We start from the raw sequence: 16,092 nt of genomic DNA, 5'->3' as shown, positions 1-16,092 counted from the left end.
GTATTTTTTTTATTTAGGGATATTTAAAAAGCCTCCTTCATCGTGGACCATAGAAATAGATGCCCTTTACATCATCTGCCCTATGAAACGCAGGTCTGAAAGGGAAGTTGAAAGAAGACAGCCTGGCCGTGTGGCATGCGTGCTGGAATATAGTTCGATGGTCCCGGGTTCAAACCCTGTCCGCTGCCGTCCCATGTCGTCCAGCGGGATGTTTGGACTAGGAAGTAGATTATCTTCAACTCTGAAGGAACATCTCAAACATGTCAACCATTTTACAACCATTTTACAAACATCACTTTTGACTTATTGGACTATTGTTGAGTGATTTCTGTATCGAAGAATCCACAGCTCTCCCTGGAGTAATTGTGTCACTAGATTTATATCTAGAATTACTCATTGATATATATATATATATATATGGCTCCTTTTGTCTCGAAAGGCAATGGATGCGCCAAAATGAGTCACTGGTTTTGGCTTAATCTTGAGACGGGGCAGAATCTGGTGTGGCTAATCAAGCCAATTCTAGAACGGCAGACTTTGCCACAATTCGTACATGTGTATGCCTCTGATTTAGGGCTAGCAGACAGGGCAGCTTTCTTTTTATCCCTCTTGATTAAAGCCGCTTCAATTCTTTTGTTCTCAGCAAGGGTTGTCCCAGCACGCACAGTCTGTCTCCATGCACTCCGGTCTTTGGCTATGTTTTCCCACATACTTTCGCTGATGCCTGAGGCTCTCATGTCTCGCTTGCAGACATCTCTATATGTTAGTCTTGGGCGGCCCTTGGGTCTGACTCCTTCCACAAGCTCAGCATATAAGATATCTTTCGGGATTCTGCCATCTGGCATGCGGGTGACATGTCCGAGCCAGCGTAATCTTCTTTGTGTCAGGAGAGCATACATGCTGTTCATATTGGCCAATCTTAAAACTTCCTGATTGGAGACATGGTCCCTCCAAGAGATGCCCATTATGCGTCTCAGGCAGCGCAAGTGGAAACTATTCAATCTGTGCTCTTGGTACATGTATGTTGACCAGCTCTCACTGCCATAAAGGAGAGTGCTCACAACACAGGCGTTGTAGACTAGGATTTTGGTCGCTGTGGTTAATTTACCATTTTCCCAGACGCGCTTGGAGAGTTTTGCCAATGCTGTGGTAGCTTTTCCTATCCTTTTTGTCAGCTCGATAATCAGCACACAATGCGACATCAGCGCCACAGTAGATCCCTTTCTAGATAAATGTACACAACGATTTAAAGTCAATACTATAGGTGGCTCCGAGGCTGACACACTTCCCAGACAGCTCGCACTGAACTATATACGAAGTCGAACATACACACACACTGTCCGCACACACTGAACTATATACGAAGTCGAACATACACACTCACTGTCCGCACGCACTGAACTATATACGAAGTCGAACATACACACACTGTCCCAAAGGACCACTGTCACCATTAATTTTCTCCCCGTCCCGTGACCGCCCGTCATCTCCCCACCTCCCTCACTGCCCTTTAACGGACACTCACACACAATCTCACTCCTCCACAGTCACCCCACCCTGTACAGTTCCCAGGGAGGCCTGTGATTACACAAGACACGCAATATCCCGTGAACAGATAGCCATTAACTACAGGTCTTCTGTAACTTACTTTCTCACCCTCCCCTCCCCGGGCCAACCTTTTTAAAACTCTTAACATATAGATATATATACAGTCCTTGTAAAAAAAAAAAAAATAGGTGCCTGTACTCAGTGATGGATTGCTTAACTTTTAACTACTGATAAATTAATAATAAGCGTAAAAATACTAGAAAAGTAATATAAATTTTCCCCATATTGAAAAAGGTGCCGAAACGCCAGATAGACATAGATATAGATATAGATAGATATAGATAGATAATATATATAAATATAGATATATATAATCAATATTGGATAGATAGATAGATAGATAGATAGATAGATAGATAGATAGATAGATAGATAGATAGATAGATAGATAGATAGATAGATAGATAGATAGATAGATAGATGGATGGATGGATGGATGGATGGATGGATGGATGGATGGATAGATAGATAGATAGATAGATAGATAGATAGATAGATAGATAGATAGATAGATAGATAATAGATAGATAGATAGAGATAGATATAGATATATATAATCAATATTGGATAGATAGATAGATAGATAGATAGATAGATAGATAGATAGATAGATAGATAGATAGATAGATAGATAGATAGATAGATAGATAGATATCCCACTCTATAAAGAATGGATACAATAAAAGCATACACTGCCTACAGTAAGATACACGAGATATGAGGAGGGGGGGGGGAATTGCAGAAATGAATCATTTAGATAAGAGTTATTTCCCTTTGAACCTATTCTATCTACATGCCGTTTGTGCTTCACGGTAAAGTTTTACTTGACTGTTCACCAATAGTGGGGTCTTGAATGAAAAGGGTGGGGAGTTCAACAGAATTCATAATCCACCAACTTCAAAGAACAAATTGAAACCAGTGCAAACAAAGAAAAAAATTCTAATAAGTAAGATGGAGGATATTAATTTGATTTATATTTGGGATCCATGCTTGCTAAGGCAATGAATAACACATGCACGGGAAGGCCAGGACAATCAATGCATTCCTGATAACATGCCAAAATAGTTTTGATAATCCCAACCATAGTCAAAAGTATTTCAGATAATACTGACGATAGCCAAAAGTATTTCAGATAATACTGACGACAGCCAAAAGTATTTCAGATAATACTGACGACTGCCATCAGTATTTCAGATAATACTGACGACAGCCAAAAGTATTTCAGATAATACTGACGACAGCCAAAAGTATTTCAGATAATACTGACGACAGCCAAAAGTATTTCAGATAATACTGACGACTGCCATCAGTATTTCAGATAATACTGACGACAGCCAAAAGTATTTCAGATAATACTGACGACTGCCATCAGTATTTCAGATAATACTGACGACAGCCAAAAGTATTTCAGATAATACTGACGACAGCCAAAAGTATTTCAGATAATACTGACGACAGCCAAAAGTATTTCAGATAATACTGACGACAGCAAAAAGTATGTCAGATAATACTGACGATCTTACGAACTTGAGATAATATCAACTATAGTAAAAGTGTTTCAGATACCAACGACAGTCAAAGTATTTCAGATAATAACCAAAGATAGCTAGCATATTTTATTGATATCCAACATATTTCAAAGTATTTCAAATAATACCAACGTTAGCCAACATAATTCAGATAATCTGAAACATTTCAAAGTTTTTCAGATGGAAGCCAAGTATTTAGTTGTCACGATAGCAAGTATTTATTGTTTTAATGTAGATTTGGACAAGATTGTAAAGATATAAGAAAAATGGCTGCTATTTCTTCTACCTGCTAAACTCTGAAAATCACCAGCCAGTCACTAAAGAAAGAAAGAAAAAAATCAAGATCGTAAGCCAATACGAGCCAATTTCAGAAACCAACATAGCCAGCTTAGGTAGCCATACTGAGCCCAATGCATGGGCCAATATGAGCCAATTTCAGAAACCAACATGGTCAGCATAGGTGGCTATACTGAGCCCATTGCATGGGCCAATATGAGTCAATTTCAGAAACCAACATAGCCAGCTTAGGTAGCCATACTGAGCCCAATGCATGGGCCAATATGAGCCAATTTCAGAAACCAACAAAGCCAGCTTAGGTGACCATACTGAGCTCACTGCATAGGCCAATATGAGCCAATTTCAGAAACCAACATAGACGGTTTAGGTGGCCATAGAGCTCACTGTATGAGCCAATATGAGTCAATTTTAGAAACCAAACATAGCCAGCTTAGGTGGCCATACTGATCCCACTGCATGAGCCAATATGAGCCAAATTCAGGAAAAAACATTTATCAGCTTCAATAGCCAATGTTTGACATCTACAGTACTTCGTTAGCAAACATTCGCTAGCTTCAGTAATCCGAAAATGAGCCAACTTCATGGGCACACATGAGAAACTCCCAGTAACCAATATTTATCAGCTTCGGTAGCCAACATGAGCCAATTTCAGCAGCCGACTTCCTTCAACAAAGATTGGAGCTGTGAGAAGGACGAAGCTCAAACTTCTCTACACATCCTTCAGTTGCAGCTCAAGGGTTACTTCATATGTATCGATTGAAAGCCAGCAAGATGTTGATTGGTTCCAGCTGGTCACGTGTCACATTCAAATCTAAAGAATTCCGTTAGGAAAGCGAGAGTCGGAGCTGTCTGGCTAAGTAAGTTTTTTTTTTCCTTTTCATTATTTTTCTCCCTTTTCTTTCGAGTCTGCGTGAACTTGGCCAGTGAATCTGATGAATTATTAAATGTTATGTTAGAGAGCGAATGATATGTTTGAAATTCGCAGAGAAACATTTTTAAAGGGCATACATAAACCATGTATGTCTACATAACATAACAGTATAATAAACTTATATCCAACTGAAAAAGAATCAAAAGGTACAATAATAAATGCGTGTGTAGGGTAGTCAAAGTGTGGTACACTTGACACCTAGTGGCTCGCGTAGTCATACTGCAAAATATCCTTTGTTTTAATTGTTTTTCAGATTTTTAGCGGCCCCCGTAAGGGGAAAAAGCCGCTGTTAGGTTTGAGCAAAATGTCCGTCTGTCCGTCTGTCACACTCAGATCTCGAAAACTAGAAGAGATATGAGAAATATTATTTCATCATTAAATGCCGCTTGAAAAGTTTATGTGCAACGGCTACTTTTTTTATATTAACTACATATAACATAGGAGGCGCGGTGGCTGAGAGGTTAAGCCTTAGGCTTGTGAACCGGGGGGAGGGGGCGGGTTCGAATCCTGACCAGTAATGAGATTTTTAATTTGGGGATTTTTTAGGCCTCTGGGTCCACCCAGCTCTAATGGGTGCCTCACGTTAGCTGGGGAAAAGTAAAGGCGTTTGGTCATTGTACTGGCCACATCTTCTAGGCACATAAATATATTGAAATAAAAAAAAAACAACAGGAAAAAACAACAACACATTTACCACAATTAAGAACCCAAACAAAGAACTAATTTTTTTTTTTTTTTTAATCCATAAGGTAATATGTAAGTATATCAGTGCATTACGCCAAACAAAACATAGTTATAGAAAACCAAAAAATACATTCACACCAGATTCACTCATAATTAACATGTGAAATGCTTATATCAGACAGTTGAATTGTATTTAATGATTTGATTGCCAGGGGAACAAAAGAGTTTTTGTGTTTGTCTTTGCTGTCGGTGTCTGGTATCCCCGTTGTGATGGTAAAATCACAAAATCCCGACACAAAGGGTGTTTTTTTTTTTAAGATTTTTTTTTTTTTAGCTTTCTTATGAAAACCAAAACAGCAGACGTAACGTAGATTTACTGAAATATAGAACTAGAAGAATAACCAACTAAAAAAATACAACATAGATTTACCACAATTAAGAACGAAAAAAAAAAACATAAGCGTAAATGGATTTACCCAAAGTATAGGCTGCCATATGCAGATATATAACAGGACAATGTAAAAATAACAAAAGTAAACATGATAGCGAAGGAAACAGCATCAAAATTAAGGATAAATAAAACTTTAAAAAAAAAAGAGAGAATAAAAAAAAATATATACCAACATAGAAATAAAAACTAAGAAATACAATATAATGTCAAATATTTAGGGGAAAAAATATTCTGACACGGATGGTATCGATGCCACAACTGTGGGGCGGGAGATGGGGGTGCACTGTACCGCTTGTTACAGCACTCACATTTAGCTACACTTTTGATTTAACCCATAGATAGATTTCAAACTGCCAAAATCTTAAATGTTAATCTATCCCACTTTTCCAAACTGGCTCCATTTGTTTACAAGCACAGGATCGTGTTCTGGAGACTGCATCGACTACTCAATACTCGTGTCTGCCCTTACGTTTTGAGTAATGTTGAGGGGGGGACAAGCAGCAGGGCCAGATCGATACTGGACTTCAGTAGCCGGACGAAATGAGCATACTGTTTTTCATCATAATGATAAAGAAATAGTTTAATAATCACAAGCCCTGGGCGAAATCGATTTTTGGTTGAAAGTACTTGAAAAGAGCCTATTCAAAATTATTTTTAAACCTTGTCACAGAAAGAAAGAAGTTCAGTGTACGAAGGCGACGTGGTAAGATGGGTAAGGAGGAGGAGGAGGAGGGAGGAGGGTGGTATGTTTAAGTAGGAAGGCAGAGGAGGGAGGAGGGTGGTATGTTTAAGTAGAAAGGCAGAGGAGGGAGGAGGGTGGTATGTTTAAGTAGAAAGGCAGGGGAGGGAGGAGGGTGGTATGTTTAAGTAGAAAGGCAGAGGAGGGAGGAGGGTGGTATGTTTAAGTAGAAAGGCAGAGGAGGGAGGAGGGTGGTATGTTTAAGTAGAAAGGCAGGGGAGGGAGGAGGGTGGTATGTTTAAGTAGAAAGGCAGAGGAGGGAGGAGGGTGGTATGTTTAAGTAGGAAGGCAGAGGAGGGAGGAGGGTGGTATGTTTAAGTAGAAAGGCAGAGGAGGGAGGAGGGTGGTATGTTTAAGTAGGAAGGCAGAGGAGGGAGAAGGGTGGTATGTTTAAGTAGAAAGGCAGAGGAGGGAGGAGGGTGGTATGTTTAAGTAGAAAGGCAGAGGAGGGAGGAGGGTGGTATGTTTAAGTAGGAAGGCAGAGGAGGGAGAAGGGTGGTATGTTTAAGTAGAAAGGCAGAGGAGGGAGGAGGGTGGTATGTTTAAGTAGAAAGGCAGAGGAGGGAGGAGGGTGGTATGTTTAAGTAGAAAGGCAGAGGAGGGAGGAGGGTGGTATGTTTAAGTAGAAAGGCAGAGGAGGGAGGAGGGTGGTATGTTTAAGTAGAAAGGCAGAGGAGGGAGGAGGGTGGTATGTTTAAGTAGAAAGGCAGAGGAGGGAGGAGGGTGGTATGTTTAAGTAGAAAGGCAGAGGAGGGAGGAGGGTGGTATGTTTAAGTAGAAAGGCAGAGGAGGGAGGAGGGTGGTATATTTAAGAAGAAAGACAGAGGCGGAGGGGAAAGAGTTCCAGCATTTTTTTTTTAATTCAGTTTTTGTCTCTTGTCGAAAGCAGACGAACATTGACACAAGCAGACGTGAGCAGACATAGGCAGTTAGCAGACGTAGTCAGACATCTTTACCATCTTATACCTACTCATATTTCAAAGGCATATATCATTATCAATTACTAATTAGAATTTTTTTCTCTCTTAGTCCTTGTTTCTAGAGTTTATATTTATTAATGGATTGGTCTAATTATAGTTCTGGTTGCAAATTAAAGTATCATTGAAAGCATCGATGCCCAAACTACGGCCCGCGGGCCAGATCCGGCCCGCGACGTGCTTCTATCCGGCCCACCAAAGCATTGGAACAAAATGTAAAAAAAAATGTAAAAAATTATAATGTTGAAAAAATATTCTCTCTAAGTTAGGATTCTCACTCATTCTTTGATAAATTCCATCTTTATGTTTGGTATTTTAATATTTATAGTAAATATTTTTTTTGTATGTAAGAACACAAGTGTTGTTGTTTTTTTCAATGGCGATAAAACTTGATAGCTATTTTTAATTCTTGGAAAATTCCGCTACTGTCTTGAGCTAGCCGCGTTCTTGACAACTTGTGTGTGCATCGTTTTGGGTCGTGTACTTTTGATATCAAAGCGATTGATACCGTAGTGTTTCACGTTTGTGATTGAATGAAATGGGAGAGAAACGAAAGGTTGGACTCTGAATGTAGAAACTTTCAAGAAATGTTGGACAGATCTTTACTTTTTGGCGGAATAGGATAGTGTGCCAACATGTTTGATTTGTAAAGAAGTGTGGCTGTTTTTAAAGAACATAACATTAAAAAGCATTATGAAGCCAAACACATGAACACTTTGTGAAGAAACAAGTCCTTATTAAGTATAAACTGCCTTTTATTGTGAAGCATTCAAAGATAACATATTTACAAGGCTAACATTATCTACAGATAACTAACTCCACTAGATGACTTCCTTCTGCATATCTTCAAACACACTCGTCACTTCCCGCAAGTCCCCAAACTCTCCGATACCCAACACTTGACCGTGTGTTACGGTTGACCACACACAGTAACCGTGTCACAACAGAGGCATTCTTGGTTTGAGCCCCGAAGACAAGATTGCCAAATTACGACTAGAGATTGAGGGATTGACAAGAATATTGAACAAAAAGAGACAAGAAAATGAGTGCGACAAGAGCCAGCTACAGAGTTACTCACATCTTAAGTAGAGCGATGAAGACTTTTTGCGATGGCGAATGTGTAAAAAAGTGTTTGCTAGCAGTGATGAAAGAAATGTGTCCTGAAAAGAAGAATGCAGTAGAAGCTGTCAGTCTTTCTCGCATGACAATTACAAGGCGAGTGGAAGATATGGGTGTAAATCTTCATTCACAATTAAAAGACAGAGCAGCAGAATTCAAAATGTTTTCTATTGCTGCTGACGAGTCCACTGACATAACTGATACTGAGCAACTCTTGGTATTTATTCGCGGTACAAACAGCAATTATGATATATCAGAAGAGTTAGCAGCTGTGAGGAGCATGCATGGGGCTACAGCTGAAGAAGACCTGTTCAAAGAAGTGTCAGCCATCATAGAGGACCTTGCTCTTCCTTGGAATAATTATTCGGAGTGACTACTGATGGCGCTAGAAATATGGTTGGATGTCACAGCGGAATGACAGCAAGAGCTATTTAAAAAGTTGTTGAGTCAAATGGAACTGAACCCCTGCGGCTTCACTGCATCATTCACCAACAAAATCTCTGTGGAAAGGTTTTGAATCTGGACCATGTGATGATCATTGTGCCCAACACTGTACATTTCATCAAATCACAAGAACGTTGAATGACAGAAATAGAGTCTGAATATGAAGACGTTTTATTTCCCAGTGAAGTGCGGAGGGGGGGGGGGAGTCTGGTTAAGCCGAGGAAAGGTGTTTAAACATGTATTTGATTTGAGACACGAAATTGAAATATTTATGACGGAAAAATAAAAGAAAGTGTCACAACTGAACGACTCCTCGTGGTTGTGGGATTTGACTATTTTATGCGACATCACATCACATCTAAATGAACTCAACACCAAACTACAAGGGAAAGACAAATTGATTTCGCATGTGTATGCAGACATATGTGCTTTCCAAACAAAATTGGAACTCTTCATTTAACAGGCGGAAAAGGTGCATCTTGTCCACTTTCCAACCTGCACCACTCTACAAAATGATAAGCAGCTAAATATGTCTTTCCCTAAAGAAAGAATGATCAAACTTCTAAGGCTCTTGATGAATAATTTCAGTGAAAGTTTTGTAGATTTTCAGAATTTAAAAATGAATTCCGTCTTTTTGAAAATCCGTTTGCTGCCGATGTGTCAAGTGCTCCGACAGAGCTGCAACTGGAAATGATTGACTTACAAAGCCAGACATTCCTGCTTGACAAATTTCAAGTGATGCAGACCATTGACTTCTACTCCAAGTTACAAGCAGAAGCGTTTCCAAATCTTCGAAAACAAGCGCTAAGGATGATCACAATGTTTTCAAGCACTGATTTGTGTGAACAAACTTTCTCAATGTTGAAACGGGGAAAACCAAGTGACGTAATCGCCTCACGGATGAACATCTAGATTCAGTGCTCCGACTTGGTGTTTCATCTATGCAGCCAGATATTCAGAAGATGGTTTTGGATAAACTTCATGCATCACATTAATTTATGAAAGTAGTTCCACAAATATAACTATTTAAAGAAGCTTATTGTATAATTTTTTCTCTTATTGGTGATATGGCCCGCGACACGAATGCCGAAAATTAAAATGGCCCGCAGACCAAATAAGGTTGGGCATCACTGATTTAAAGAGTCGCAAAATGAAGTCTTTATGTCATTCATTCAAATAAGATAACATTTAAAAAGAATTATTCAAGATCGAAATCCATTCGACACAAAAAGTGGTAAAAGCGAATTCCGAACCGAGAGGTTTTGAGTTCAAATCCAGGTTTTAAAAAATTGGAAAATTTGAACTTTGACATTTTTAGGACGTGCCTATTCTAGCAAGTCACGTGGGTAGCTACATTGGTCGGGGAAAGTGAAGACGGTTGGTAGTTGCGCTGGTCACATGACTCCATCATTAAGCGTCGACCATAGGAACAACGGAGCTTTACCCCCGTAGACTACAGGGTCCTACATTTTGTAGTAGCCACGTGTAATATTAAGTTTTGTATCAACTCAAATCTGGTCGTGTGGTGTACGCCATGAAAAGTCGTCTCGAGTTCTCCGGTTCGAAAACTGCACGCCGCCCTCCCCCCGCCCGTCCTGAGGCAGGTTTGGCCTAGGATGTAGTAATCTTCAATTCTGAAAGAACACACGAAACCTGTCAAACAACACAAACATTTAACGCTTTGCGTATTGATTCAGAAAAAATTTGAAGTGAAACGGTTTAAAATCGCTTCGAAAAAAAAAGTCCGAAGCTCGAAGAACTGGTCAATGCTAATGCACGACTGAAATGCGTGGACCACTTCGCTGGTTTAATGGAAAGTAGCCTCGGGGTGATGAGCTGGCCACTCGCGGAGGTCAACGAGACTGATGAGCCCTCTTCGTCCTTCGTGATTAGCACATGTCATGGCATCCTGTTGTCATTTCAGCGTCGGACTTGTCAATTTGTAAGTGGATCCTTTGTAATGGCCAATCTAGCCCTGTTTCTCTGTGTCTATTATAACAGTATGTTAGGTGATGAAGAGTATATATAACTCAGATATACTTATGTTATGTTTAGATAGGCGTAAACAGGCAAGGCTTGCACTCAGCGGCGTTGCGGGAATAGGGTGCTAGGGGGTGACCCCAAAGTGATAAAAAAAACATAAAAAAACATAGAAATCTGCACACATTTAACAGTTATGTACCAGTCAATGTGTGTGTGGATCTTTGAATCATCTTATCATTTCATCTGTCCCTTGACTTTCGTCGTAGGGGTTTCTGCGAAAGTTCGAGTAACAAAATTCCTCCACTTTTCCCGGCCAGCAGATTTTCTTTGCAGAACATCAAGAGACAGGTCTGTACATTCTTTAAAGCGTTGTCCAGCCAGTTTTTCTCTGGACGACCCTTTCTTTGTGCTCCCTTCACTGAGCCTTGAAGAATGACTTTTGACAGTGAGTCGTATCTTACAATATGACCAGACCAGCTCAGGCTCCGCCTCTTCACAGTATTGAAGAGTTCTTCCTTATTTGCCAGCCAGAATGTTGATGAATATTAAGTCTGATAAAATAGAATATAGGCTACCAATAACGGATTTCATTGTTGTTATGTAGTGAGTTTGAGTGTTCGGATTGGCAAGGTGTTAAACAGGGATAATAGGCTGATAGATGTCTATGTGGGAAATTATTTGGACGTAGATTGATACATGTGGTTACCGGAGTGTTCATTATAGGTTTATACAAAATATGTGTCTTCTAGAGTGTAGACCATTTATCTAGAACGAATAGGCTATTTAATCAATTTATTAAATGCGGTAAACAATTATTTAATTAATTATCATGTACCACCAAACTCCTCCCCAATAAAATTAGTTAATGTAAATCGCAGCTGTTTACTAATCAAACAAAAGTAGCAATATTGTCTCTTTTTTAAACATTTATCTCATTTGTTAACCTCCCTGAAAAAAAAGTAGTTATCTTCCCCTGACAAAATCTCGTTTACCAAAAGAGTTAACCCCCCCCCCCCCCTTTTTATATTTTTTCTTTTTTGCATAAAGGGTTGTGTGTCACAGGCTTTGGCCAGTCCGATCTATATTCCGCTAACAAGTGGATCACAGGAGGGGGGAGTTCAGACCAGGGCGCTGATGACACGATTGAGGTAAGGGTGAGTCGTGTAAGGGGAGTCTAAACTCTGGAGATCCGTGGAGCTGCTGTCGCGAGTTCGAGAAGAAGATATAAATGGGCCATATGTTACAGAGTCGATGTAGAGGAGGAGGGGTGGGGGTGGGGGGTAACCATACTCCCAGAATAGCCGCTGTGTAGATGGGGCTGGCAGAATACGAAGAGGGGGGGGAAGGGGCGGGGAAATCATGAATGGGATCAACTGATCCACTAGCCACTGCTGTCTCGGCTAATGGTCGGCTGTTCTATGAATGTCTCTTATCTGGACGTCTTGATTGCCCCACTGTACTTTAGTGGTCTAACTGGACACACACGCGAGGACTCACGGACAGACACAGACTAGCGCTAGACGAGCTTACACGCAGACACACGCACTGAGATATTAGTAGACCTGTGTAGAGCCCTTTTGAGAAGAGAAGGATGATATTAGTAGACTACATGTGACCTTTTTAGACCTTAGATGAAAGAGAAGGCTGATATTAATGGACTACATGTGACCTTTTTAGAACTAAGATGAAAGAGAAGGCTGATATTAATGGACTACATGTGACCTTTTTAGACCTTAGATGAAAGAGAAGGATGACATCCGGTATCCACTCAATTATGAAGAGTTTACAAGCAGGAATTGTGTAAACAAGAAAAGAAAATGAGTGCAAACAAAGCTTGTAGTCTCAATATTCATGTTTTTAAAAGTTGAAAATATGTTTTAAAAATCCCTAGAAAAACTTACATTCTTAATATATTGGAATTGTAGGTTTCAATATGACGACAAAATATCTTAATAATCTTAAGCTGGTAGTTGAAAGCTGACAAACTGGCTGATGAGTCGATCAGAATTTCTGATTCCCGTGATTCTTAACTGCACCCACGGGAGCTCTTTTTTTTTTTTTTTTAGAAAGGTTGATACTAATCACAACTGTTCTTTAAATAGCTTAAATGAAAAGATACACGTCTGCTCCCCGGGGGATTCTGGGATACGTTTTTGTGATCCAGCGATTGAAAAAAAAATCTTATAAAAGAAAGAGGTTTGCTAATTTAGAGGTTTACTCAAATGAGAGGTTCGATGTATGAGAATTTTTTTTTAAAGGAGAAGTTTATTGGCCACACAGTGAAAACCTCCAGGTTTTTTTATCGTTTGTAATGTTTCAGAATATAATCATCTTAAAATTAAATTTGGCTGACGTTTGTTTTTATTTTGAACGCGGCGTCAGCGGGGAATCATCGCACTCGACTCAAAGATAGTAAATAAATTTAAGCATAAACACCGTCTTGTGTAGAAATCATTGGCTGAACTTTTGTGCAAAGATAACTGGCAGGGGCGTAGCTAGGGTTTTATGGGCCCGAGGGGCTTGACTTCTTAAGGGGCCCCTGCATTTTTGACAATCGACATCATGACATGAGATAATGGCGTAATATTTTATATTTAATGTAAAAACAAATTTCGGACACTCATTAGGGGGACCATCAAGTGGGGGGGGGGGGCAAGGTAATTTTGAAATTTGGACATCCCCTCCCCCCACCATAGCTACGCCCCTGATGACTGGAAATACTCTATGCAATATTGAAGTATTTCAAGACTGAGAGAATATAGACCACCATTAGCTTCATAAATGAGGAATTGATTAAAAAAAAACAACACTTTTTTTTTATATGGCCTATTTCTGATCACGTGACATAGCTTAGAAAAGTGACAGATGCCTTGAAATTAGCCAACGTTCCGCTCTGCTGAGCACAAAGACCCTGGAGGTGGGAGTAATTGAGGGTGGGGGGGTGGGAGGAGGTAGATACAAGTGATTCTAAAAGGTGGTCCAAATGTAACGATTTATCTTCCACTTATCTAGTCATTAACTAGTCTGTTTTAATAGTCGGAGCTGATTGTCTGCTCACAAAGTCTGTTCTAATTGTTTGACCTTTGACGGAGATGTTATGTGTTATTGATTATACACTTTGGAATTTATGCATTAGGAAAATGTCTCTGTCTCTCTCTCTCTTTCTCTTTCTCTGCCTCGCTCTGTCACTTGTTACCTCTTCTTTTTCTCTTTGTTTCTGTTTCTCTCCTTATTCTTTGGCTCTTTTTCTCTCTTTGTGCCTTCGTTTCATTCTCTGTCCCTCTTTATCTCTTTTCACGTTAGTTCATTCGTGTCTTTGTCTCAATAGCCTATCTCTTTTCTCTCTACACTCTACCTCTCTTCATATCACTTCAACTTTATTTCTCTTTGTCCATTATAATATCTTTCTCTTTACGTTTCTCATCCTCTTTTTCTTTCTTCATCTCTTTCTCTTTGTTTTACTTCCGATACGTCTCTCTTTTTCTCACTAACCCTCGTTCTGTTCCTCTCTCTTTTTCTCACTATCCCTCGTTCTGTTCCTCTTTCTTTAACTCTCTTACACACATTGGGGGGGGGGGAGGTACAGCGCTTCGTTCGGATCCTGGCTAAGACTGTAATTTTGAATTTTGAGGGCGCCCATGTGTCCACCCAATGAGTAGGCCTACCTGATTTATGTTTGGGAATAGTGAAAGTGGTTTGTCGTTGTACTGGCTATGTGACGTTCTCGTTAGCCGAAATCCTCAGAAATAGATAAACTTTACATGATCTGTGCCATAAATCGCATGGTCTGAAAGCAGTGCTTTGTTTTGTGACGTTACGCACCGGTACGGCGTACCGGCACCTTTTTTGAATGTGGGGAAAATTGTTACTTTTCTTGTATTTTAACGTTTATTATTAATTTATCAGTAGTTAAAGGTTAGGCCATCCATCACTGAGTGCCGGCACCTAAATTTTTTTTACAAAAAAAGCACTGCATATATATATCCTTGTTTTGTTTTTGTCTGTCTGTAGTCCAATATCTTTCCTCTCTCTTCCTCCCTCTCCGTCTCTCTCTCTCTCCCTCTCTCTCTCCCCCCCCTCTCTCTCTCTCTTTCTGAATGTATAGCCCCCCACCCCAAATAATCTGCTTACAGTGTGGTTGCTAAGAGACAAATCTTGTTTCCAGAAAAACAAAGTCATGAATAAAACACGAGATATCATTTCCTTGGCTGAGATGAAAATATCAATTTTCTGAAGAAACCAGCAGCACCAAACACTTTACTGCAGAGAGAGAGAGAGAGAGAGAGAAAGAGAGAGAGAGAAGGAGAGAGATAAAGTTGTAGTGACTGAATACTAGAGATAATCATCTACCAGGTAACAAAACTACTCAACCAACAGGCAATCTTTGATTTCACTCACTGAATATTTATTATAGTTGGCAATAGTGGTAAAATAAAAAAAGTTTCTCTTTAGAAAAATGAAGATCAAAGTTAACAGCACAAAAAAAGAATTTACGATTCAAGGGGACGTAATCATATTTTGAAAAAAGTTAAAAAGAAAACAACACTAACCTATGTAATAAATACTACTGTGTTAAATTATGTATTTATGTATGATACGATCCAAATTACCAGAGCTGTGAAATAGATCTAGTAAAGGAAACATTTTATTTATCCATTGCTTCGTACTCTAGTAATTTTTGTGTGCTAGAAACAACGAGGCAATAGACAGATGAGTCACAAGTGTATACAATTTATAAAACTAACGGGGATTTTCTGTAGTTATGAGTTTAAATGCATTTTAATCCTGCTATAGTATACATGGTAGTTATAAAACAAGTTTTTAAGTTCAAAAATACAATACATAAATAAATATTTCAGCCTCACCTAGTGTCCTTAATAATTTAACTAGGTTCTAAATGGTATAACAGGCTCACCTAGGTTCTAAATGGTATAACAGGCTCACCTAGGTTCTAAATGGTTTAACAGGCTCACCTAGGTTCTTAATGGTTTAACAGGCTCACCTAGTTTCTAAATGGTTCAACAGCTTCACATACTTTCCTTAATGCATTAATAGCCTCGTCTAGTTTTATAAATGGTTTAAGAGTTTGTACATAATTGCCAAAAACTGTACAAAAGTCTCACCAAGTTCTAAGTGGTTTAAAAGACTCACCTAGTTTTCTAAATCGTTTAACAGTTTCTTATTGTTTCCATTATGGTTTAACAGCCTCCTATAGTTTCCAAAATGGTTTGGCAGTCTCATAAAATTCAAATTATTTCAGCGTCGCCTTTTTTCCTAAATAGTTTAACACCACACCTTAAGCTTAGTTTCCAAAATGGTTTGACATTCTC

At 39.3% G+C, this 16,092-nt stretch overlaps 1 protein-coding gene across 2 annotated transcripts in view; it reads right to left on the bottom strand.

Moving 5' to 3' along the window:
• The window catches only part of LOC106057313 (uncharacterized), a 217,775-nt gene that overhangs the window by 162,104 nt on the left and 39,579 nt on the right, over positions 1-16,092 (bottom strand). The window lies entirely within an intron of this gene.

This window comes from Biomphalaria glabrata, chromosome 8 (genome assembly GCF_947242115.1).
Source record: "Biomphalaria glabrata chromosome 8, xgBioGlab47.1, whole genome shotgun sequence".
NCBI classification, from domain to species: Eukaryota; Metazoa; Mollusca; class Gastropoda; family Planorbidae; genus Biomphalaria; species Biomphalaria glabrata.
This window is presented reverse-complemented; position numbering and strand designations above follow the sequence as displayed.